The sequence below is a fragment of the Heterodontus francisci genome, chromosome 3, assembly GCF_036365525.1.
Source record: "Heterodontus francisci isolate sHetFra1 chromosome 3, sHetFra1.hap1, whole genome shotgun sequence".
NCBI classification, from domain to species: domain Eukaryota; kingdom Metazoa; phylum Chordata; class Chondrichthyes; order Heterodontiformes; family Heterodontidae; genus Heterodontus; species Heterodontus francisci.
The window spans coordinates 71,147,442-71,174,318 of NC_090373.1; the positions used below are offsets into that span (position 1 = coordinate 71,147,442).

Here is a 26,877-nt window from a genome sequence, read left to right on the forward strand (position 1 = left end):
GCTGGAGCCCCAAGCACTGATCCCTGTGGTACCCCATTAGTCACAGCCTGCCAACACAAGACTGACCTGTTTATTCCTACTCAGTTTTCTGCCTGTTAACCAATCCTTAATCCATGCCAGTACATTACCTCCTATTCCATGTGCTTTAATTTTGCTAACCAACCTCCTGTTGGGAACTTCATCAAAGGCCTTCTGAAAATCCAAGTATACTACGTCCACTGACTCTCCTTTAATCAATTCTGTTAGCAACATCCTCAAAAAAACTCCAACAGGTTCGTCAAACATGATTTCCCATTCATAAATCCACGTTGACTATGCCCAATCAGATCATTATCCAATTGTCCATTTATCACATTCTTTAGAATAGATTCTAGCATTTTCCCAACGACTGATGTGAGGCTTACAGGTCTTTAATTCCTTGTTTTCTCTCTCCATCCCTTCTTAAAATAGTGGGGTGGCATTTGCGACCTTCCAATCTGCAGGAACTGCTCCAGAGTTTGTAGAATTTTGCATTCACTATCTCCATAGCTACCTCTTTCAACATTCTGGAATGTAGAATATCAGGTCCTGGGGACTTATCAACCTTCAGCCCCATTAATTTCTCCAAAATAACCTTCTTACTAATACTAATTTCCTTCAATTCCTCATTCCCCCTTATCCCTTAGATCTCTAATTCTGGGAGATTTCTTCTATCTTCCACAATGAAGACAGACACAAAGTAATCATTTAGCTTCTCTGCCATTTCTCTATTCCCCACTATAAATTCTCCTGATTCTGCCTGTAATTGACCCACATTTGTCTTAGCCAAACGTTTTCTTTTTACGTACCTGTAAAAACATTTTTATATTTTTTTGCTCACTTACATTCATATTCTATTCTCCATTTATCAGTTTCTTCGTCGTATTCTAAAATCCTCCCAATCCTCAGGTTTACTACTATTTCTGGCAACTTTAAAGACCTTTTCATTTAATCTTATACAATCCTCAACTTCCTTTGTTATCCACAGTTGACTGTCTTTACTTTTGAGATCTTTGTGCCTTGAAGGAATACATAGTTGCAGTAAACTATGTAATATTTCTTTAAAGGCTATCCATTGCCTATGTACTGTCATTCTTTTTAATGTATTTTCCCAATCCACCTCAGCCAATTTGCCCCTTATACCTTCATAATTTCCTTTGTTCAAATTTAACATCCTGGCTTCAGATTGAACTACCTCACTTACAAACCGAATGTAAAATTCTATCATATTATGGTCACTCATCCCGAAAGGTTCTTTTACAAGATTATTAATTAGCCCTTTCTCATTATATTAGATCTAAAATAGCCTGTTGTCTAGTCGGTTCCTCAACATACTGCTCTAGAAAACCATCCCTAACACACTCCAGAAACTCATCCTCCACAGCAGAAGTGCTCATTAGGTTTACCCAGTCTATATGCAGATTGAAATCACCCACAATTTCTGCATTACACATGATACATGCTTCTCTAATCTCCTGATTAATGCCATGCCCCACACTACCACTACTGTTTGATGGCCTATAAACAACTTCTACCAATGTTTGTTGCTTCTTGCTGTTTCTTAGCTCCACCCAAACAGATTCCACATTTTGTTCTTCCGATCTGAGATCCTCCCTTACTGATGTAGTGATCTCATCCCTTATCAGTGCAACATCACCTCCTTTTCGCCTGTCCTTCCTAAATGTCGAATATCCTTGTATATTCAGTTGCACGGGGGTACAGGCAAGAGTCATAGTGATAAGTGATTCGATAGTCAGGGGACCAGACAGGCGTTTCTATGGCTGCAGACATGAATCCAGGATGGTGTGTTGCCTCCCTGGTTCCAGGGTCAAGGATGTCACTAAGCGGCTGCAGAGAGAGTGAACAGCCAGCAGTCATTGTCCATATTGGAACCAACGACATAGGCAGAAAGAGGGATGTAGTCCTGCAGTCAGAATTTAGGGAGCTAGGTAAGAAATTAGCAAGCAGGACCTCAAAAGTAGTAATCTCCAGATTACTCCCAGTGCCACGTGCAAGTGAGTATAGAAATAGAAGGATAAGGCAGATGAATGGGTAGCTGGAAAGATGGTGTATGAGGGACATTGGGACCGGCTCTGGGGGAGATGGGACTTGTACAGACCGGACGGGTTGCACCTGAACAGAGCCGAGACGGAGTTCCTTGAGAGACGTTTTGCTAATGTTGTTGGAGAGGGTTTAAACTAGTTTGGCAGGGTGATGGGGACCTGAGGGTTGACACAGCTGGGACAAAATCAGAAATGAAAAAGGAAGGCAGAAAGTTCATAGATGAGTTTGGAAAACAGAGGAAACAAAGGATAGAATTTTTTTTTTTTTAAGTTTGGCAGTGCTCAAGGGTATCTATTTCAATGCAATGAGTACAGCAAATAAAGCAGATGAGCTGTGGGCATAGACACGTGATATCATAGCTTCAGGAGGGACAGGAATGGCAGCTCAACTTTCCTGGTTTCAGAGTTTTCAGACACGATAGAGAGGGAGATAAGAAAGGAGGGGGGGGGGGGGTGACAATTTTGGTCAATGAAACTATTACAGCTGTGAGGAGGGATGATATGTTAGAAGGTTCATCAAATGAAGCCATATAGATTGAGCTAAGGAACAAAAAAGGGGTAATCACACAGCTGGGAGTGTACTATAGACCCCCAGTCAGAGGGAGATAGAAGAGCAGATATGTACACAAATCTCTTAGAAGGGCAAGAACAATAGGGCAGTAATAGTGGGGGATTTTAACTGGGATAGTTTTAGTGTGAAAGGAATTGAGGGAGCAGAATTCTTGAGGTGCATTCAGGAGAACTTTTTTGCCCAGTGTGTAGCACAGGTGGAAAGGGTAGCAGTAGGAGACCATTTTGGTGGTAGTGATCATAATTCAGTCAGTTTTAACATAATTATGGAAAAAGGACAGAGATAGAACAGGAGTTAGAGTTCTCAATTGGGGCAAGGCCAATTTTACTAAATTGAGGAGTGATTTAGTGAAAGTGGACTGGAAACAGCTACTTGAAGGTAAATCAGTGTCCGAACAGTGGGAGGCATTTAAAAGGGGAGATTCAGAGTAAACATGTTCCCACAAAGAAAAAGGGTGGGACGGCCAAATCTAGAGCCCCATGGATGTCAAGGAACCTAAAGGGTAAGATAAGGCAGAAAAGGAAAGCTTATGTCAGACACAGAGAACACAATACTACAGGAGGTCGAGAGAAGTATAGAAAGTGGAGGGGTGAAATCAAAAAGGAAATTAGGAAAACAAAAAAGAGAGGGCATGAAAGAATATTGGCAAGCAAAATCAAGGTGACGACCCCAAAGATGTTTTATCAATATATTAAGAGTAAGAGGATAACTAAGCAGAGAGTAGGGCCGATAAAAGATCAAAAAAGGTAAGCTATGTGCAGGGCAGAAGCTGTTGGTATGGTTCTCATTGAATACTTTGCATCTGTCTTCACAAAAGAGAGGGACGATGCAGATATTGTAGTTAAGGAGGAGTGTGAAGTATTGGATGTGATAAACACAGGAGAGAAGTATTAATGGGACTAGCATCCTTGAAAGTTGATAAATCACCAGGGCCAGATGAAATGTACCCTAGGCTGTTAAAAGCAGCAAAAGAGGAAGCAGCATAAGGTCTGAGCATCATTTTCTAGTCCTTACTGGATACAGGTGTGGCACAGGAGGACTAGGGAACTGCTAACATTGTACCTCTGTTTAAAAAAGGGAGCGAAGGATAGACCGAATAATTACAGGCCAGTCAGTCTAACCTCCGTAGTGGGCAAATTATTGGAATTTATTCTGGAGAGACAGGATAAACTGTCAATTAGAAAGGCACAGGTTAATCAAGGATAGTCAGCATGGATTTCTTAAAAGATGATCTTGTCTGACCAACTTGATCAAATTTTTTGAAGTAACAAGGAAAATAGAGGATGGTTATGCAGTTGATGGGTCTTCATGGATTTTAGCAAGGCTTTTGACAAGGTCCCACATGACAGACAGGTTAAAAAAAAAATTCCACAGGATCCAGGGAAATGCAGCAAGGTGGATATAAAATTGGCTCAGTAGCAGGAAACAGAGGATAATTGTTGGGTGTTTTTGCGACTGGAGGGCAGTTTCCAGTGGCGTTCCGCAGGGCTCAGTACTGGGTCCCCTGCTTTTTGTGCCATATATTAACGATTTGGACGTAAATGTAGGGGGCATCAAGAAGTTTGCAGATGACACAGATTGGTCGTGTGGTAGATAGGTGAGGTGGATAACTGTAGGTTGCAGGAAGAGATTGATGGTCTGGTCAGATGGGCAGAAAAGTGGCAAATGGAATTCAACCTAGAGAAAAGTGTGAGGTGATGCATTTGGGGAGGTCAAGCAAGGCAAAGGAATACATGATAAACGGAAAATTACTGTGAAGTGTAGAGGAAGTGAGGGACCTTGGAATGAATGTCCACAGTCCCTGAAGGTGGCAGGACAGGTCGATAAAAGGTGGTTAAGAAGGCATATGGAATCCTTTCCTTTATTAGCTGAGGTATGGAATATAAGAGCAGTGAGGTTATGCTGGAACTGTTTAAACTCATTGGTTAAGGCCACAACTTGAGTACTGTCTGCAGTTCTGGTCACCTCATTACAGAAAGGATGTAATTGCACTAGAGGGTGTTCAGGAGATTTATGAGGATGTTGCCAGGACTGGAAAAATGCAGCTATGAAGAAAGGTTGGGTAGGCTGGGGTTGTTCACCTTGGAACAGAGAAGGCAGAGGGGAGATTTAATTGATGTGCAAAATTATGAGGGGCCTGGATAGAGTGGAGATGAAGGGTCTATTCACCTTAGCAGAGAGATCAGTGACGAGGGGGCATAGATTTAAAGTGATTGGTAGAAAAATTAGAGGGGAGGAGATGAGGAAAAACTTTTCACCCAGAGGGTGGTGATGGTCTGGAACTCACGGCCTGAAAGGGTAGTTGGGGCAGAGACCCTCAACTCTTTCAAATGGAGTCTGGAAATGCACCTCAAATGCGGTAATCTGCAGGGCTATGGACCAAATGCTGGAAGGTGGGATTAGAATAGGTGGATCGTTTTTTGTCCAGCACAGACATGATGGGCCGAATGGCCTCTTTCTGTGCCTTAAAATGATGATTCAGTTTCCAATCTTGGTCACCCTGTAGCCATGTTTCTGTTATGGCAATTAGATCATACCCATTTACTTCTATTTGGGCCTTTAAGTCATCTACCTTGTTGCGAATGCTGCATGCATTCAGGTAGAGTGCCCTTAACCTTGTCTTCTTGACATTCTGCATTCTAAGCCTAGTTGATGCTTGCCTTTGTTTCGCCTGCCTTATAATGTCACTTGCTACTTTTCTACCTCCTGTTACCAGCTTTACTTCCTTCCAATTTGAGCTAACCTTCAGGATCCCATCCCCGACAAGCTAGTCTAAACCCTCCCCAACAGCACTAGCAAATCTCCCTGCGAGGAGGTTAGTTCCAATCCTGTTAAGGTGTAGCTGTCCCACTTGCCCCAGAATTGGTCCCAATGCCTCAGAAATCCGAAGCCCTCCCTCCCTCCTACACCAATTCTCCAGCCATGTGTTCAATTCATCAATCCTCCTATTCCTATGCTCACTAGCATGTGGCACTGGGCGTAATCCTGAGATTACTGATTTGGAGGTCTTGCTTTTCAATTTCCTTCCTAACTCCCTAAAATCTGCTTTCAGGACCTCATCCCTCTTCCTACCTATGTCATTGGTACCAATGTGGACCACGACCAATGGCTGTTCACCCTCCTCCAGAAGGATGTCCTACAGCCGCTCAGTGGCATCCTTGACCCTGGCACCAGGAAGGCAACACACCAACCTGGAGACACTACCTCTATTTACTACCGCAGAAATGCCTATCTGATCCCCTATCAAATCCCCCCATCACTATTGCTCATCCACTCTTCTTCCCCCCCCACCTCCTATGCAGCTGAGTCACCCGTGGTGCCACAGACTTTGCTCTGGCTGCACTCCTCTGAGGAACCATCGGTCTCACCGGCATCCAAAATGGAAAACCGATTAGCAAGCAAGATAGACTCAGGGGACTCCTGCATTGCCTGCATGGTTCTCTTAGACTGCCTTGCGGTCACCCTCTCTGCCAGCATGCTCCTAACCTGCGGTATGACCACCTCCCTAAATGTGCTATCCACGTAGTCCTCTGCCTCGCGGGTGCACAACAGTGACTCCAGGCACTGCTCGAGTTCCGAAAATCGGAGCTCAAGCTTCTGCAGCTGGTGACACTTCCTAATGATGTGCTCATCTAGGACGCGTGGTGCTTCAACGACTTCCCACATACCGCAGGATATACTGATATACAGGTCGAGCTGACCTGCCATAACGTAACTTTAAAAACTTATTACAACGAGAAGTAAAATAACTTACCAGTTACTCACCAATCAACTTCCTCCCCCTTTTACAAAGAGAGGCGCAGCTACTGGAGGCTGAAAAGAAAAGGTAGAGGAAAGAAAGGAGCCCCTCCCTCATGCATCAACCTCCCACTTTACACCTTCTGCACTGAAATTTATTTCCTTCTTAATTTATAGTTCCCCTGCTTACCAAACTCCCTTCTTCACACTCTGTGCCCTCCAGCAGCACTCAATGAAAACCTCATGTCATGCCCTTAACCTCGTCAAGTTCCACGTTCAGCAGCTTGGTTTTCAGCCCCACAAGTTCTTGAAAATCTGATCTCGCAGATGTATGTTGTATCAGCGACATTGCTTATAAAACTATATTGTAGTCGCTCACACTTATGACAACTCAGGTCATGCACGAAGGGGCATAACCTAATTGTGTAACATCACGAGTGGTGAGGACAAGGGTTCTGGCCTCTTCTCGTATGGTCTCAGTCATAGCATTATGAGTCAGTGACCTGCATTTTGGACCAGCCCACGGACAACACTGAGAACCATTGCCCTAGTAAACAAAAAAGGCAGACAGCAATTTGCAAGTAGGCCTGTTATCAGAAGCATGAGAGTGAAAAAGAGGATAAACTTAGTGAAGGATGATTTACAGTTTTTTTGAAAACAGAAATGTCAATAGACAACTGCCCAGAAAGGAACTGTTCAAATCGGAATTTCATAAGGCCAATCCCTCTAGGCTCAGGCTTTATAAATAGGCTGACAATATATATGGGAAGGAGAAATTCTTGATTTCTCTACCAATTGCTGAGCTGACATGGTTAAAGCCTTCACAGGAACTATACTGTGTGTGTCAATTTCCTTCAGATGTACACTTCACAAGCCAACTTCATACAAATTTTAGATTTAGAAAGCGCTAAGAATTTTTTAAAAATGGAATTTTGCTATTTCATAGAAAACTGATGATATTTTGGCCTTTTGAATCATTCAATTCACCACAGTCACCTTGCCTAGAATCCACAGCTGTACAATATATAGTTTTGCAGGTTTTCTCAATACAAATTATGCATTTTAATATCCCTGTTTCCATCTCCTACTATATTGTTTCTTCTACTGTCTTCATGATACAATCAAAGCTCCACGTCAATGAAATGAGAAGAGAAAAGAAAATTGAAGCTGTTTCATGGTATATGCTGACCCAGTTTATTGCTTTTCCAAAAATTGAAATATAAAACAAGATAAAAAGCAAAAACAGAAATGAATCATGTACATATATTTTTCTCTATGTATTTTCCAGGTAAAAAAGTGCAACAGAAAACATAAATTGACACTTGAATTTACAGGATACATGGAATGAACAAAAATCAGCAGGATGACTATATTGTACACAACATGTATTATTTAATACAAACTCAGTGCATTGTACCATCTGGAAGACAAGACTAAATGATCCACCTCCCAATCCATTTGGTAAATCTAGTCATAGGATTAAACCCCCTACTAATACTTGGTTTCACAGGGAAGAAGAAATCAGTTTATACTGGGCTTAATCCTATTTGAATGCAAATGGTTTGGTTGCTCTAAAATATCCCACTAATTGTTAATGTAGCACTAAACACATTGACGGGTTACAAATCAAATGATTTTTCGTATACATCTTAGGACCTTACGCTTTTAATCCTTAAATGAGTAAACTCATCAGATTGCCAGCTCTAATATTTCTCGTGATCCAGGAAAAATCAGACAGGGTGCATAACAGACAGCCAAATTGCAATGTTCAGCGATGAAAGTTAAAATCTAAAGTTTAATGGAACTTATAAAAGCTAATAGCTCAAAAGTAACAATATTATAATGTAGAGAGTGGTAATGTATATGCAAGGTTAATTAAGTTAGGACAAGATGATGATCATGCATGCCAACTTGCTACAGGTGCTCTTAGAGAAGGCAAGCAATCCAAAAGAAAGAAGAACTTGACAACACTACAGCAGCCAATCAACTAAAAGAAAAAAAGAGGTTTTAGTCTGCGTTACAGAGGAATAGAAAACACTGGAAATTGCAGCAACACATTCAATACAAACTATAACCTTGCTAAGCTGTATTGTATTCTAACATTTAAATTTTGCTCTGTAATACGGTTAAGTAAAACCCAGAGCAGACTGGGGGAATTGCATACATTTAAATTACAAATTGTGCTTATGATCTAGACTCTTAAATGATTAGTAAAATTTAACACCAAGTACTTACTGTAGTCTTCAATGCTTAATATGGTGATGTATTAGTTGTGGTTATTGATGCTGTTAAAGAGTGTTAGTTTTAAATGCATCTCTGTGTCTCACTTCACCCGTGATGATTTTGTCAAGCACAAATTACACTTTATTCACTGTTGGACTGCATTCCACTTGTGATGCAGTAGGCTTGCATAAAACTTTACATAATTTCGCACAGGTTATGTAGGATAGTCCAAAGGCAAGCTAATGCCAGCTCCTTATATAAAGCATGGACACAAATGGTGGTTATCAATCCAATTTTCTTGTACATACAAGTTAGAAAAAGGAGGGGAAAAAAAAAACGACTTGTCTGATGCTTTTGTGCAATATTGATTCTATTTGGATTTAAAATACAATATTTCTTAAATATTTTATGGGATTTAGCAGTCATTTTACAGTAGGTGGTCCATGACCTAAATAAGATCAGCTCAAATCAATATTAGTACAGTTGCCAAGGAAGCTAGAAAAGTTCAAATTGTCATTCACATTGAGCCAGAGAATAACCTGTATAACCTGTTTTCTAGAAGGTACTAAATAGAATTGTGGTGATTTTTGAGTTAAAGCAATACTTTAAACAGAAAATAATTCCTAAAGTCTTTCCTTCTACTTTAATTAAGATAATCAATAAAATTAAGAGCTTAGACAGAAGGCACATTAAACTGCAGAGTGAAGTGCAGAGGAAAGAAATTCTTCTGTATTCATTGGATTTGTGACACCATTTATGCACAGTGGAATTTTACTGACGTTTGGAAGTTATGATGTCTGAATTCCTGCAGTTAGTTAAGACAAATCAAAAAATGGGTACAATGATTGTGCTAAGCCTCCCAAATTGTAAATAGTGGCCTTGGCTAACGTAAGTTATTGTATTTTATCTCTGATAGAATTGGGATAGATTTGTCATCTGGGTAAAAATCAGGAGTGTCTTGTGCGGGTTTCGCATTTACGAACTGGTGGGACGGAGGCCTAAACTTCCATTGTGCAACCCAAAGGAGCATTCTGTTTCTCTTGAACCAACAAAAGGGCAAATACTTACACTTTAAGTCTCTTCTTGTGCTGATGCTCTTCTTCAGTGGCTTCCCTGTTCAGGCCCGAATTAAAATTGCACTATGGTCCAAATATTGTTATGGAGGTCTTACAGACATATGTAATGAAGGACCATGCTGGCTTTTCAGTTGTGCTCGCCAAGTGCTCAGGAGAGCTGGTAATAATTGCAGACAGCGGGATCTGGCAGCTCCAGGTCATGCAAGTAACTCAAGGCATTTTAACTGACTACCTGGGCAGACATACTCTGAACAGTATCAGCTGGTGGTCCATCAAAGTGGAGTCCACCAGGTCAGTTTTAAAATTTATTTTTGTGGGGCCATGAGTAGCAGAAGTCCATAAAAGACACCCCTTCCCCAGAGCCAACTTCTTCAGAACTCCATAAATTTAGACCGGGCTGCTGCCAATATGTGCTTAAGCATTGTTACGACCAGGTGAGAAAAGGTGTCTAGGGGTTCCTCTCAGCCTTCATCTAGTCTTACCGTAACAGGGTTTAGTTTAAAACACACCGTGTTTTAGCTCCCCCTTGGTGAATCCTTGTTCACTGCTTTCCAATTATAAGGCAAAGAAACCAGCACAAACAGGTTTAAAGTTTGAAATTTATTAAACTTAAACTCTAATTTGGTTAACGCCTATGGATACACGACGCACCCACACTAGCATGCACACACGATACACACATGCAATAGAGACAGAAAAAAGAAAGAAAAAAAGTGGAAAAATGGAACGGTTTGAGACAATATCTGAAGAGTTTTTGTTACAGGTCTTCAAGCCCACTGTAGAGTCCTTGATTGTAGGTGGATCTTGATTTTCGTTGGGGTCCAGTATTCTTCTTAAACATTGTTTGCTGTAGGAGACTTTTCTCTCTTGGGCTTCATGTGTCTTCAGTGGATTCAGAGGCTTGTGAGAAAGAGATGGGAGTAGACAGGAGAGATCTTCTCAGTCCAGGAGCAAAACAGGTACACGGAGTTCAAACTGTTTGCACAATTCAGAAAAACACAGATTGCCAAGCAGGTTACTCATGTGACTAACTGGTCTTGGATTGTATCACCTCAGCAGTCTCTGGAATGCTCCTCTTACACACAATACCTGGTGATCAAGGTCCATTGTGGGTTGAATGTGTCAGGAAATGGTCCTTTGTCCTTCCAATCACCGTCTGTTAATATGCAAATATCTTTTCCCGCCACGACTGATCTGTTTAACAAGTCCTTTCTTCACTCCAGTAACAGTTTAAAATCACTGTTCATGACAAAATTAATGTGCCTCATTCTTGGTAGGTGAGGGCCTAGCATGACAGCACGGAGACACTAATTGGTGAATTCATGCACTTCTTCGGAGGGGGGTGGAGGACAGGATATCAAATAGACCAGAACAGCTTCAGTGGCATCTCATGATCAGTCATCAGTCATCCAGATGCAGACCATCCAAGGTTTGACAGCATATACCCGTCTGTGATTTGGCAAAGTGTATTTGTGTATTTAAGAACAGGGATATCTTTCTTGGCAAAACTTAGCAATTCAAAAATAATTCAAAAACAGAATGTGATAATGTACTGGTTAACTATGCAACAGAGGCTTTTGCTGAAGGAAAACTGCAGCATTTCCTGTTGTTCGCCAAGAGTCAAGCAGTTAATTTTGAGTCTGGAGATAAACTACAAGATTTCCTCTTTCTCCACCCTCCACATTTGTGATCCAAGGTAATTACATTATTCACACAATACAGCTCAATGCACAAACATGACAAGAGGATTGAGCATCAGGCAATGATATTAAAATCCTATATCAAAAAAATACAAGTGGATTTAGGAGGAATTTTAATTAGATTCACTTCCTTCAAATCAGCTTAAATATAGAGGTTTTTGCCATATGCAGCATTCCTAAAACCTAGAGCAATCCTAGCAGTAGTGTTTAATTAGATACCAGGCTTTCAGGGCTGTTGTAAATGGCACTGAACATTAGCATGCTATATCTTCAACCAATGTCTGATGCCAGTCAATGTACCAAGGCCACTTCTGCTCAAATCCTGATTTAAGCTGTATCAAATGATTAAATGCCAAGTGAAGGTTGCAGTTTTTCCCTTCCATGAGGAGAGAAAAAAAAATTGAAGGGGAGACTCACATTTTCACTGTTCAAGGCACCTCCGAGCATTAACAGCAACGTACAACATAGGCAATGCCTTACATCCACCTTCTCAGCTGCAGAGTATCAGGTACACAAAAGGAAGAAAACAAACAAATAGGAAAAAGGAAGCCAAAAATTCTATTAAAAAGAAAACTAAAGTTCTGAGCACACAATATTTTAGAACTTGAAATGTCAAGATGGATCTTGGTTGGCCCCTTCAAATTAGATTTTTAAAAAAATATGGGAAGGAAAATTAGGGCTGAAGGAGGGAAAGAAGTTTTTTCCTTTAGCACCCAGTATCAGCATCAAATACTCCCTGGTCAGGTAAAGTACACACTAGTTAACAAAGTAAACCTCACTCTGTCCGACAAATGTTGCTCAAACTAAAAAACAAAAAGAGTATCCCTTGCTGCATCAGTGTAAATCTTTCAAGTTTACATGAGATATTCTTGTCAGGGGTTGTCAGAGAAGCAGTGGGTCCAATTAAGGACCAAAATGCAGATCTACTAGTGGAGGCAGAGGGCATGGCTGAGATACTAAATGAGTATTTTGCATTAATGTTTACCAAGGAAGAGGATTTGCCAATGCTGTGGTAAATGAGAAGACTGCCAGATATTGGATGAGATAAAAATAAAGTTCTAGAAAGGTTGGAAGTACTTAAAGTGGAAAAGTTTCCTGGCTCCGATAGAATGCATTCCAGATTGCTGAGGGAAGTAAGGGTAGAAATTGTGGAGATGCTGGCCACAATCTTCCAATCCTCCGTAGATACAAAAGGTGGTGACAAAGGACTGCAAATGTTACACTTGTTCAAAAAAAGGGAGAAGGATAAAACTGGCAATTATAGGCGAGTCAGTCAGTTTCATGTCAGTGGCATGGATACTTTTAGAAATAATCAGAGAGAAAATAGTCACTTGTACAAGCATGGACTAATAAAAGTGCCAGCATAAATTTCTTAAAGGCAAATTGTCTCTGACTAACTTGATTGATTTTGATGGGGTAACAGAGGGTGGACAAGGGCAGTGCAGTTAATGTGTATATGGACTTGCAAAAGGGTTTTAATAAAATGCCATTTAATAGCCTGGCTAGGAAAATAAAAGGTGATGCAATAAAAAGGGGCAGTAGCAGCATGGATGCAAAATAGATGAAGGGATAGAAAAGAGTTGTGGTGAATGACTGTTTTCAGATCTGGAGGAAGGTATACAATGCAGTTCCCCAAGGTTCTGTACTAGGACCACTGCTGTTTCTGATACCCGTTAATGACAGACTTGAGGCTACAAGGCACAATTTCAAAATATGTAGATGACACAAAACTTGGAAGCACAGAAAACTGTGAAGACAATAATAGACTTCAAGAGGACATAGACAGGCCGGTGGAATGGGCAGACACATGACCAATGAATTTCAATGTAGAAAAGCGCGAGGTGAGACAATGGTAAAATTTTTAAGTGCTTGCAAGAAGAGAGAGACCTGGGGATGAATGTGAACAAGTTTTCGAAGGTGGCAAAACAGCATATGGATCCGAGGCTTTATAAATAGAGGTGTAAAGTACAAAAGCCAGGAGTTTATGCTAAATCTAAAATACTTTTCGGCCCCAGCTAGAGGATTGTATCCAATTCTGGGCAGCAAACTTTAGGAAGGACACAAAAGGTTTTGGAGAATGTACAGAAGAAATTTACTAGAATGTTTCCATGGATAGACTGCAGTAGCTGGGCTTGTTCTCCTTAAAGCAAAGAAAAGGAGATTTGTTAGAGGTGTTTGAAATCTTAAAGGGTTTAGACAGAGTAAGTAAAGAGACAATGTTTCCAATAGCTGAAGGGTTGATAACCCAGAGGACACAGATTTAAAAAAGGCGAATGGCAAAAGAACCAGGGGAGACATGAGGAAAAACCTTTTTACCTAATAAGTGGTTAGGATTTGGAATGTACCACCTGATTAGAATGGTGGATACATATTCAATAGTAGCTTCAAAAAGGGAATAGGGCAAATTGCTGAAGGACAAGAAATTGCAGGGGAAAGAGCAGGGGAGTGGGACTAACTGGATTGCAGTTCGAAAGAGCTGGTGCAAACTCAGAGCCAAATTGCCTCCTTTTGTGCCGTATTATTCTATGAATCTATGATCCATTACATCTTAGTGAAATTGCAACTTAGTCTCAAGTTTTTCCAATATGTGCCAATGTGCACAGTGGATCTGCACTTAAATAGAAACTAGGGGCTGGATTTAATGTTCCCGCCGCTGGGAGTTGCAGCGGGCAAATAAAAAATGGCCGTCCACACACAGGGGCAGCGTGCCACCGCAATTTGGCGCACGACAGCTCAAGATAATACACCAATGGGGCCGCACCCCCCAAAATCACACGGTGGGGCAGGCTCACTGGCAACACTGGCAACGGCATCAGCTGCCTGTGCGGAGGCACTGGTCGCATTTTTTAAAGGGCAGCCATACCTGCCTTTAGATTTAAATATTTAAACCCGTACCCCCCCCCCAAAGTATGCCACAAAAAGAAAAAAAAAAATGCCCCTTTCCTCCCACCCGATAACACTTACATACAACAGTTGCCCTTTACCCCCAAAACACTTCCATGGATGATTTGACTTCTTACTCCCCAAACTGTTCAAAGTGCAGAGGTCACCCCTCTCCCCCTCCCCTCCCCACCGCCTACACTACGCATGCTGATGTGACCCTGTTCCCCATCGCCACCCACCCCCCCCACTACACTAAAAATCCTAAGTCCCCCCCTTCCCTACCCCGGTGGCGCCAGCTTTCCCTGGATGGGAAAGTGAAGGCATGCGAGTGCCGGCCGCCATACAGAAGATCCCGTGCAGTCAGTAAGATCACGGTCAATTTTATTTAAATGTATTCATTTACTTTATTTAAATATTTAAAGTCGGGTCCCATCGTCCAGCGGTGAGGGGGGGGGGGGGGGTAAAAAAAGAGGGGGCCCGCCGTGGAGCCTTGCCACCACCAAAAGTGATTGTGCCCAGCACTCCCAGCATGGGGCTCCGTGGCGGGCCACTGCCGGAATGGTTTTCTGCCCCCCTCCCACATCCCAACGTTGGAACCTCAACAAAATTGAGTCCAAGGTTTTGACTGCCCACATTATTTTACTACATATATCTATAACCACAACAATCTAGTTTTTAATAAGCTGAGACAAAGGCCAGCCTGATGGTTGAAAAGGAAGCACAAGTCAAGTAGTAGCGGTTAGGTGGCACTATGCTCGAGCTTCAGAGGTCTCAGGATTGTAGTTGGAAGGAAATGCTGGACAGAAACAAGGAGTTCCGTGTTTTTAAGACATTGAGAAGGAAGAGGCTAGAGTAAAATGCTGTAGGATAGATTTTAATATTATTGGTCCATTTAGGGCTGCCCCTTATTAATATGTATGCAGTGAGTGCATGCCATGAACAAGCATCCCAAACAGCTCACCTGATTTCAATGCTGTGCAATAACGGGAGGCCCACAGGCCAACCCAGCAGATAAAAAGTAAGTAATTTTAGCACTTACCTTGACAGATCTCTTCTAATGTACCGCCAAGTTTTACTGAGCAGTGTGTCCATGGCACTCTTGCCAATAGCCAGTTAAATTTATATCAGGGTCCTTTGTGTGTCACAGAACATAGATTAATGAGCTTTCCACCCAATTTAGGAAGGCATCTAGGCTGCCAACAGAAGGTCCCATTTAAAAAAATGGTGACCGAACAGGAATAGAGTGACAAGTCCACTACTAACACCTGATATTTGCCAGATGGAAGGAACTAAAACCTCATTATTTGAGGTTTTATTTTAGCAAAGGGAGAATGCATTATTAGTGAAAAATATGTGGAACATCCTATGGAAGTAACAGGAGGAAAAGGAAAACTCAGCAGAATATTGCCATTGTATTAATAAAAGTTGAGAGAGCGTGAAAGAGGGGAAAAAAAAGAGGAAAAGATTGGAGATGGATCATTTATCAACAGTCAAGTTTTCATGTTGAAGGAATAATGATAATTTGTCAAGCAAGAGGAAACAAAGTTTCCTAGCAGTGGATGAGATGTAGGAGTCCCACATGAGGATTTGAGGGAGACAAGAATGTTAATGGATTTCAAAAAAAAAAGTACTGAGTGTGGAGCTAAAGGCAAGAGGCATGAGCTGCTGTCGAAGATTGGAAGAAACACAGAAAAACAACTGTCTAAAAGAAAATGAAAGAAATAATTTGTTCACTGTCTTATTAAAAGGCATGAAGAGGACAGATGTGAATGAATGGAGAGAAATGTAAGATGGGAGCATAGACAGCACATGATTTAACATTGATAAATATAGAATGGAATCAACTAAACAATGCCAATAGCCTGCTAATAAATATACATGATCATCATGAAGAATTAAAATTGGAGAGATGATTGTTCTTCGATTAACCCAGGATTTCCCAAAGCTCAGTCAACGAGCAACTTACTGCAGGACAGAATGAATTAACAGGAAACCACAATGGTGGCATGTTTAAAATGCACAGCACAAGGTCAAAGTCACATTTTAAACGAGTTAAGCTTTGCAGTATACAAGCATATTTTACCAGTGAATTGACATGTAACAAGATTATTTTGGAAAGAATACTCACGTTAGCCTTGATCATGATGCAACACATGTGTTCATCAGTTTTGCCATCAATAATCCAAGTTACAATAATTACTACTATTCTCCAGAGTCTGTTCACTGGATCTCAATAATTCATCCCCATGAAACTAATCCACCCAGCAAGTTATTACTTCATGTTCCAAGGTCTCTCAACCCATTCAGTAACTAATATATAAATTAGTATTAGAACTTTATGTGCATCACAATTGACAGAGGTTTTCCCCCTCAAGTGAAATAAAAATGCACAAACATTAGTATTTACAAAGTAAATCTTTAAGGACACCAACAGCGAACAAGTTATACAAACCCATCAATCTCTTCTGCTGGACGATACAAAGCTTACTTATTTCATGTATAGGCTGAAATACTGCAGACCTCTCCCATAGCTATACAGCATTCTTTTCCCCATTTCTTGATTAAAAACATTTGAACATGGGCATATTTAACAGCAATAAGTTCAAACACTAATAATCGACCTCCTACACAAAAACACGCCACTTAAAACTTTTACTGCTATATTATCCTTCTAGAATACTATATATTCCCATTACATATTATAATGTATCATAACAGGTAAAAAAAAAGAAAAAATCCTGATAAAAGCAAGGTTTAGAAGAGATAACTATTTCTGAAGGTTCCGATTACATTCACACACAAATGTATCGTTTTTATCCCTCCCCGAAGTATTATTGTATTTAGCACTGGATAATTTACCTGCATTTTCTTAAATCTATGGAAATAAGAATTATCCAGGCACTTTACCCATACTTCTGCAAAGTGAAAGACAGGGAGTGGTATCCCAATGGTTAAATATCTTGCCCATATTCACTGTAGAGGATCACCCTGAAGAACGGCCACTTGGGCAACACATTGCGGAGGCCCACACAATCACATGCCAAAACAAGTAAACATCTGCAACAGTGGCGGATGGAAAAAGTGTAAGAATTAGAAAGGAAAAAGATATACAGTCTACCAATGTAATTAGTTTTTTTGAATTTGACAAAGAAGAATTGCAATTACTGTTAAAAGTTTTAACGTGGATCGGATTCCAAAAATAAAATCTAACAATACACAGACAGGGATGCATCAATAAAATGTGACTGCTGTAAACGTGTTTAAATACCGACCACTAGAAGTCAGTATTGGAACTACAAACAATGAGAGGAGAGATTTCCAGGAAAGAATGCCATTTTTTTTTTTGCACGGACGTACTTGTCACATACTCATACTTTTTATAAATGAGTTTTCTCGTCAGTCGGGCAATTTTAACATATATGATCTTCAATATGAATTTTTTGGTCTGTGCACAGATGCTTGCATAAATTAAATATAATCGATTCACTGCAAATAATTTATGGTAAATATCCAAATTATCTATAACTAGATTTAAAAAGGCCACTGAATCACTGTAAGGAAAGGATTATATTCACTGTAATAAACTATTATCCATCATTGCTATGGTTGTGGTGAGAAAGATTAAAAATATAACCACAAAAAAAAACTACAGAAATAATGAGCTAAAGTACTGTGGTATTTTGTGTATATGCTCAGCTCCTGCAATCACCAATAGCAGTATTCATTTAAAATGTATTTTATTCCATTGAAATATTACCAAATTATAAAAATTGCAAGTTCCCTGGAGTATTCCTGTACAAACATTGTTTTTAATGGATGAATTGCAAACATAAAAAAATAGTATTTCATTAGTTTTGGATTTAGGTGCACATGACTTTTTACTGGAAACCATACTTACAATGCATTTTTAAAAATCACAATGCTGAATGCATTTGTAAAATTTAATACCTCCAACATTAACATAAATTATGTTGGGATTTAATTCACCCATTTTGTTTTTAATATCAATGACTCCCTAGGTAGTCAACTCCCTTACATTCAACATTAATCATCTTACACAAATGGCAACTAGGAGACAGTGAAGTCAAGCACAGAATAAAAAGTGTATCTGTATATTACTGTGTATTTTAAGGTTCAAGATGTGCATAGGTAGTTGTTTTTTTTTGGTGGCGGGAGGTAGGGCAGGGGATTTGCCTGTGCACAAATGGTAAACTGGCTTACCCTACTAGTCTTAAACCAGCTGCAGGATACAAGAATATCTACATTTGCACATCTGTAGCAGGCTTCTTCCATAAGTTTCACCCAAAGAAATAATCATCTTAGATTGGAGACAAAAGGAAGCCTTCCAGAAAAGTTGGTTTGATGGTGTTGGGTAAGATGAATAAGTGATGACCTCTTAAAAGTTGAAAAGGAAGCAAATTGATTTAGGAAGCATGCTGAGAAAAACTACAGAATAAAAGAAAAAAATTATTTTTGCCTTTTGGAATCAGATGATCCCCTTCCAGGAACAAAAGCAGCATGTCCCGTACCCAAATGCATAAAATAATACAGTGGCTTGCTAAGACTCGAGATGTTTGGCACCTCCCCAATCTACAAAGGTTACCAGAGCAACACTACCACCAACAACCCTTACAGCAGATGGGTGAAATAGAAGAGCTGGTACTGTCTCTTGCTTGCTGTCAATATAGCACCCAGCTAGGTTAGATTGATTAGCAAGAGCTTAGATAAGAACATTGGGAAGGGAACATAGATACGATTGATGAGGAGGCAGCTCATGCACGTATTCGGCTAAAGTATGTCCAATTGATGTTAACCACTTAGAAGGAAAAAATGTTTTCAGGAAGGAAGCCTATAGGATTGTTTGTTATATACCAAATGACACCCAACATTAATGACAAATACAGCAAGTAATTAGTGTAAATATAATGGTTGGGTTCCCGTGGCACTACTGGTGCACTGTTGTGCAAAATACCCAAAGTATCACAGGATATTCTGTGGAGGAATTCATTCACTGTTTATAAATAAACTGATAGGGATTCGTGCACAATGTGCCAGTTCCAAGTAGTCTATTATTCATACTTCGTCCAGTTTTGTAAAGTCTGCCGTTCTGAAGAAAATCACACAATTAATTTACATGCATCATAAACCTGTGATCCTGTTTATTTCAATGTTGAATATTTTAAAACAAAAGTTTTTTTTAAATAAAAAAGATGTCACAATTAGGATTAATAATTGCAGGTTTAACGTAATGTAAATGTTACTGTCAAGTACTCATGCATACTGAAGCAGAATTGCACTACAATCAAATAAATCAATTTCAGTATGTGAACAAACTGTACTTAGTGTGCGAACAAAAGTATTCCCAAAGCTATTAAAAACATTCTGTAAAATAAAAATAAATCATTGCTAACTTCTCCCCAAAAGTACAGATCATTGGGCATAGATACAATATGGAGAATTGTGTATTGATTCCACCATCTCTTTACAGCTACCATAAAAAAATTTAAAACATCTGCCACAGATTTTACATGAGAAACTTGAAGGAAAAGCAAGAATGCATAATTAACCACTTCCTGCTACTATCAGCTCTTCAAATGACATGTTGGTGAAGCTAGTGAAACCTACTTACACCACTGTTTATCAATGATCAAAATTTACAAACAAAGCATTACACTTCACGTTATGTACTCAATTTTACATTATTTAAAACATCAGTTACAAAAATCTGAGTTAACATGCCCATATATAGTACATAAACATATCAATGCTTCATATCTAGACTTAACTAACATGATAGAGTCTTCAGCCTTATAGTATGCCAATATATTATTGTTTAATCAATTTACACTTTTGCAGTACCTCTCGTCACTTAATAAAATCTAACATGTACAAATCAGCTACTTGCACAGAATTTTGCCACATCAGCACAGGGTCATAATTTTGGTGTATCAGCATCAAAAGGGCAATAAAGTTATTATCTGCCTGGATTATCATAAGAAACACTACATCAGACATGATATTCATTTTTTAATTCACTGTTCTAATAATCCTATTCTCCAAAGTTAAGTCAGCATCCTGTGCTGTGATTTGTCAATTGACCATTCCATTAGTTACTCTTTACTCAGTAGAACCTTGCTGGCAGTCAAAGCCCTTCAAATAGTTCTCTATTAAAGATGTTTTTAGTGCTCAAACATGGAACTTTGCTACTCAACTGAACAGTGTAATCACTCTTCCCATTCATGTGTTACTTTGGTCATGTGCTTTTCAGGCTCATTTTAATAATTTTTCATTCTTCTGTCCTGAAAGTGCCTGCTTTTCTTCAGGAGTCAACAGCTCTCGGATAGCTCATCTTTATGTATTTGCATGCTATTTAACAATGGATGTCAAAAAGGCCTCACATTCACATTTTGCAGCATGGGGTATGAGAGACCAATCAGGAGTGGGAACCTCAAGGGTGCTGAGGCCTACCACTGACCTTGCTAACAGTAACTAAATTAGCACAGCTCAAGTGATTAAGAGCAGTCCTTTACTGACCAGTTCATCAGGGAAGCTTGGCAATATCTCTTTTAAAGTTCTCATTTTATTTTGCATTTTATGACTGGAAAGTGTGTAGCTTTTCAGCATCAAAACATTTTACAATAAAATGGCTGTTTAATCCTTCACTTTTATTTTGACAAGATTCAGAAGACTTGCTGTTCACCTCTATTCACTAATTAGGATCTAGATGCTCTTGCTTATGGTAATCAGCATTCAAAAAACATGGATTAATATTTGGATTTGGTATAACCACAATGCCTATTAACTGCAATCCAGTCATGTACTGATTAATATCTGTTTAATCTGCTAATGTAAAATAATGAACTGATTGGCAGAGACAATGGACATTAGCATACAACAAAAGTACAGATTTCCAAAGCGACATCTACTAATGTTAATCATAAATGCGTTAGTATGTTTTATGCTCGAATCATCCATATCTCATGCCAGCACAAAATATGCTAAGCATCATTATGACTGGACTAGTATTTACTGAAGGTTTTGAGCCTTTCACAATATTTGTTTTTCTTTCCTTTGGCTCTGTGGGCCACAGATTTTTCACAGCTCACATGCTCTAGTAAATTGTTTGAAATCGAAACTTCTAGACATGAGGAAGGAATGTGCAATGTAGGATCAGCACACGTACGTGCATTGCTATTTAATCCATTACAGCAGCCAATCAGTAGAATTTAACTTTCTAATGGTATGTTGCACAGTGGAACAGTGCAAATTCCCAAGATAAGAAATAGGGGTGAGAAGTGGGTTGTTTTTATATTTTATTTCAAATTACTACAGAATATTAAGACAATTCAAAACAAGCAATTTATCAGAAATACTATATGGTTGATTATTTAGCATGTTAACTCTTTCCAGAAGTAAGCAAGGCAATGACATCATTCGGACTATTTGTACTCTTGTTGATGAATATTGCTGGAAAGGATTAGGTGTAATTGACTAGTTGTGAATCTTGTAAGGTGGCTTAATTATGGTTTCCAAACATGAATAATTAAACAGACAACATACTTCAAATACTGCTCCCTCAGCTTATTATTTACTGATTTATTTTTAGAAGTAGGATTTTGCCTGCCAATTAGTACATTTTGTCAATAAAAATGTGATAAATATTTATAACAGTTGTACAATGGAGTACTTCAGATTAAAAACAAATAAGCTCCTTGCATCAAGAAATTTGCAGACCCATTCGCATTTATATAGATTTCAAAAATTTCAAAGATTATTCAGTGTCACAGACATCCCAGGAGACCCACTCAAAAGTTAATCTTTCCCAAATGTTCTGCTCACTTCTGCACAAAGTATTGGCTGTGTACGTTAGTTAACAAACTTTAGATAGTATAGCTCCACTATTAAAAAACTTTAAAGAGCAAGTGAGATATTGATTATAAAAATAAGATCTCCAACATCTGGCAACATTAAAAAAGGAGACAAATTTGGTCATAAGATGGCGATATTACTGTAGATGTGATGCAACATCCTGTGGTATAACTCCAGAAAAGTGGTTTACTGTGTTTCTGGATAGGGAACAGTATGTAAAAGATTTAAAAATGTGTTTTCGATATCTATTTTCCTTTTCATACAAAGCATAGGAAGTAAATTTGAACAAATATTTTAATGTAGACAGCAGGCCAGAGGAAATGGAGGGAGGTAGTGCATAGTTACTGATCTCTTGTTCCTCTCAATTGCTGACCCAAGAATTGAAGCAGAGAGGTAGTGGGCTGGATTTTGTTCCCAGTCCGATGGAGAATCAAAGTGGCAGTGGCCGCTACGGAACCCAGCTCCAGGATGGCCGGGCCTGATCTTCCTGGCGGCAGGGAAGCTCTGTGACGGCTGTTCAGTGATGGAACCAGACTTCGCACATTTAAAATTACATATTAGCATGAATTAAAATGTAAGCCACAGAAATCTTACCTTCAGTTCCCGATCTTCAGTGCAACATGCAGCACTCGCGTGCCCTCACTTTCAAGTCCAAGCAAAGCTGGCACCACGAGGTGGGGAAGAGGTGAACTCTGCATTATGGTATACTGTTTGCAGGGCTGCCAGCCTTTTAAAAATGGCGCCAGCACCTGCTCCTTCAGCAGGTGACGCCGTGAATGGTGCCACCTAGGCTGCCCTCGCCACATAATTGGGAGGTAGGAGGGGGACGGCTGCCAACATGTAAAGTGGCTGCCCGCCACACAATCGCGGCAGCACGGGCCCTGTGGGGGACAGCTGCCATGTACCGCGCAGCAAGATTTAAAAGAAGTCAGTCAGGGCGTAGCTTGAATACTTGTGATAACTTTCACTCTTCACCACTACCTGACTATAGAACTGGCAGCAGGCAAGAAATAGCCAAGAGAAAAAAAAAAGATTGAAACCTCAAGTACACAAATCACGAGCTTGCCACTATTAATCTCTGCTGAAGCATTTTCAAAAACCGGTAGCGCATAGAACAAATCTTTTTTCTCCTGCACATTTCCTTGAAAATACAATATAGGACATGTATTTGAGACAAACTGTAATCAGTTTTTGTTTACTAAATATTTTAACAAACAATTTGGATACTACATCAAATAAATTGTGAGCCTTTGCCTTAGTGGCAGCATTCCCACGTCAAAATTTAAACGGTCCAAGCCCACTGACTGGAGGCTAGAATATGGTCTTTAAATACTGGATTTACATCTAACAGGGTACTCCAGTTGCAGTATTCCCACCTTTGAATCAGAGGGTTGGATTTTGCATCAACTCCATACAATCAAGTGATTGGAGATTGGAGCACCAACTCTGAATACTGGCTGGATGTCCAATGGGTGTACTTGTATCCACCTAGGAGAAAGTAGTCCAGAAAACTACGAGGAAGGCAACAGGAAAGCACCTCAGTTGCTCTTCCCCAGTAAGTAACTCAGGAATCTCGTGTACAAGACTTGAGTTAGGACCCGTCCATGACAGAATTCAATGAACAACAGACAAACCATAAAAATGATTCAGTACGTGAATAACTAGAGCGTCAGACTGTTGCACAAAATGGAATACTATTCTGAAGAAAAAGCAAGCCTACTAGAGTTGCCAAATAGCAAGGATCAAAAATAAAAATACTTTTTTCCCCGATCACAGTGTAACGTGAAATATTATCTGATTTGGAATGGGAGGCAAAATATCTCAATGGTAAAAATCTACTTCCTGGATTTAGTATTGTGGAAACCACACATCATTTAACAGTGATACTTTTTAAACACGTGTTAAAATTGGGTAATAATTGTCTATTTAGGGCTTTATTACATCAAAGCATTTCAAAATTTCATGCTATATTGCTTTAGAAAACAATGTAAAGAATGTCTTTGTAAAACAGGTGTTGAATGATATGAAATCTGTGCACAATACCTATACTGACAAGTTCAGTGACCAGTAAAATGTATTGTTGACTTGATATGAACTCTATGATATATTAAGAAAAACAAAACTGTCTTGAGCAGATAGTTTCATAAATGTTTTTGCATTATTACAACCAAAATGACACTGAAGACTTATTTCAGATAGATTACTACTCGAGCTTCATAAAACTTACAAATGTTAAAATATCTGCATAACACAAGCACATCGGAATAAGTAGTTCAATGGATCAAACACAAGTAAAATCATATCTTGAAAATAGCAACTAGAACTTTTTCAAACATCCCACTGTCTATCTAGTTTAAAACTTTTGGGAAATAGCAATTTAAGTGCATTTCACTTCTACTAATCTGTGATTAAATCATTTATCCAGTTTCACCTGAAGTGATTTTTATTTAAATATATTCATGAAACAGAATACACAACTTGGGAGAGGAAATAGAGACAATAGAAAATAAGTTATTTTATGGATCCAATAAAGATTTATTCAATTTGGAATCACAGAATTGTTACAGCACAGAAGGAGGCCGTTCAGCCCATACTGTCTCTCCGAAAGAGAGTGCCACTCCCCTGCACATTCTTCCCTGGGCTCCATTTCTGTAAATCATAGATCCAATCTTATATATACTTTTTCTTTAATGACTCACTGGAAACTTCCATGTAGATCTGTTGGTCAGGACTACTCAATTAAAACTTAAAGCATCACTTGAAATAATCTAAGTACGTTAGAGTTCAGAACATCTAAGACTTTTCTGTGGCCATTATGACATTAAAAATTTTTTTAATGAAATAAATAAATATAAAGCATTGCATTTACATAGCATCTATCACAACCTCAGTCGGTCCCAAAGCACTTTACAGCCAATAAGTTTTTTTAAGCATAGTCACTGCTGTAATGTCGTAAACGCAGCTCCCAATTTCCCCAAAACAGCAATGTGATCATGACCAGATAATCTGTTGTTTCGTTTAGATGCTAGTTGAGGGATAAATACTGGTCATTACACCAGAGAGAACTTAAATGCTCTTCTTGGAAATAGTGTCACGAGATCTTTTACGTCCATCGGGGGGGGGGGGGGGGGGGGGCTCGGATTATCGTCTTATCTGCAAGACGGCACCGCTGGCAGTGCCTCTGTCAGACGTAAAACAACTACAAAAGTTTTGCAGTTAAATACGCCCAGATCAGTCCCTAAGTATATAACAGCCAAAGGTGCAATTACACCTATGAGTTCTGAAATACTTCATTTACCGTATTAAACTGCACTCTGCCAGAAGGTTATCTTATTTTAGCCTGCAGTTAACAAAAAGTACCATTCGGTGAAAGTAACTAAACTAATCTACCCTGCTTATTGAAGAGTCCGAGGTGCCATCCATGCTTCTGAAATCGATTTGTTGCTTTTTTCCCCTCATTCAATGAAAGTAGTTCGACTCGGTTTTCTGCCAGATGCAAAGCTTCGTTTTTAATGCTTCCTTTAGCGCCACTGTATCTGAACAAAAATGTGTGCTCTATGTAATCACGGTTTTCAAACAGGAAGGACTATTCCGAAACAATAAATAATGGTCCAAGCAGTCCTAAACCTGTGGAGTGAACTATGCAAGAGATTTAGGGCATCCACCGCTGCTACACGTTTGGGCTGGAATGACAGAGAATCCCTAACATAAACGCTAACAATACAAAGCCGAAACTGCATAACGTCTCATACCCCAGCGGAGGCAGCTGTCACACATCCCCAAGCTACACCGGCTACCGAGATATGACAAGCTTTAAACAATTCTATCTGTACCATACCAAATACTAACCGCAGCACAGAAATCCGTTTTGGAATCTGCATTCTCCATGAGCTGTGCAGGATGGATATAAAAAGACCATTGTGCAGACAGATTATGCGAGATTAATAGCCGGGCAAAGCTACCTCAGACTTCTCAGGCACCAGGAAAAGATTCTCATCGTATGCCACAGAGCACAACAAGATCGCTCACTATACCAAAACTGGTTTAAATTCATTCGCTGTAACGCCGTGCCCTTCTCCCACACAATAATTCAATCTACTGAAAACCTACACAAGTATATCAACTTTCATAAAGTCTTACAAAAAGTTATGAAAACAAAGGGAAATTCCTGGTACTGATTCATGATCACTTTACAACATAGCTCGAATCCTCGTTTATTTTATAAATATCGATTTTTAAAAAAAAAAGACTCGTATTTCTGCTAAATAAACCTCTCACTGGCTCGTCAACAGTAAAGAGTGTTTCATTAATTCAAGCAATTCAGGAGAACATACAATAAATGGAAACAGAAAAATAGGTCAGGAACAAATTGCAGCGGAAAAGCGGAAAACACACGCGTCAAAACAACGAACTTACTCAAGATGTTTGTAACCCTGCTTTATATTCAGAGACGCTTTCAGTAACTTTAGTTGTCCTTGCTGTGCTAGGATGCAGTGTACCGGCCGCTATAAATCCTAATGTTTAATGTGTCACTTTCCCTAGCGAGCAGCAAGTTTTATAGAGTGGGGGGAGGCGCGCAGGCGCAGCGAGCAGCTGGAGCTGGCTGCAGACGGTGCGATGCTGATTGCAGCGAGCGGGCTGGAGACAGCGGCACTTCCAGCCGCTACTGATAGCAGCTCTTCCACCTTCCAGCCAGAGCAGCCGCTCAGAAACATTCAACTTTCAAACCTGAGGCC

General features: G+C 39.6%; 1 protein-coding gene across 3 annotated transcripts in view; it reads right to left on the bottom strand.

Moving 5' to 3' along the window:
• Positions 1–26,649, bottom strand: part of LOC137357118 (kelch-like protein 29) — a 544,808-nt gene extending 518,159 nt beyond the window's left edge. For 2 of the 3 annotated variants that reach the window (XM_068023180.1, XM_068023165.1), the window contains exon 1: positions 26,558–26,649. The gene's annotated coding sequence lies outside the window, so the exon portion shown is untranslated. Of the gene's footprint in view, positions 1–22,735; positions 22,795–26,557 lie in introns of those variants that run through there. The other variant, XM_068023173.1, reaches the window with a different exon arrangement.
• Between the last annotated feature and the right edge of the window lie 228 nt (positions 26,650–26,877).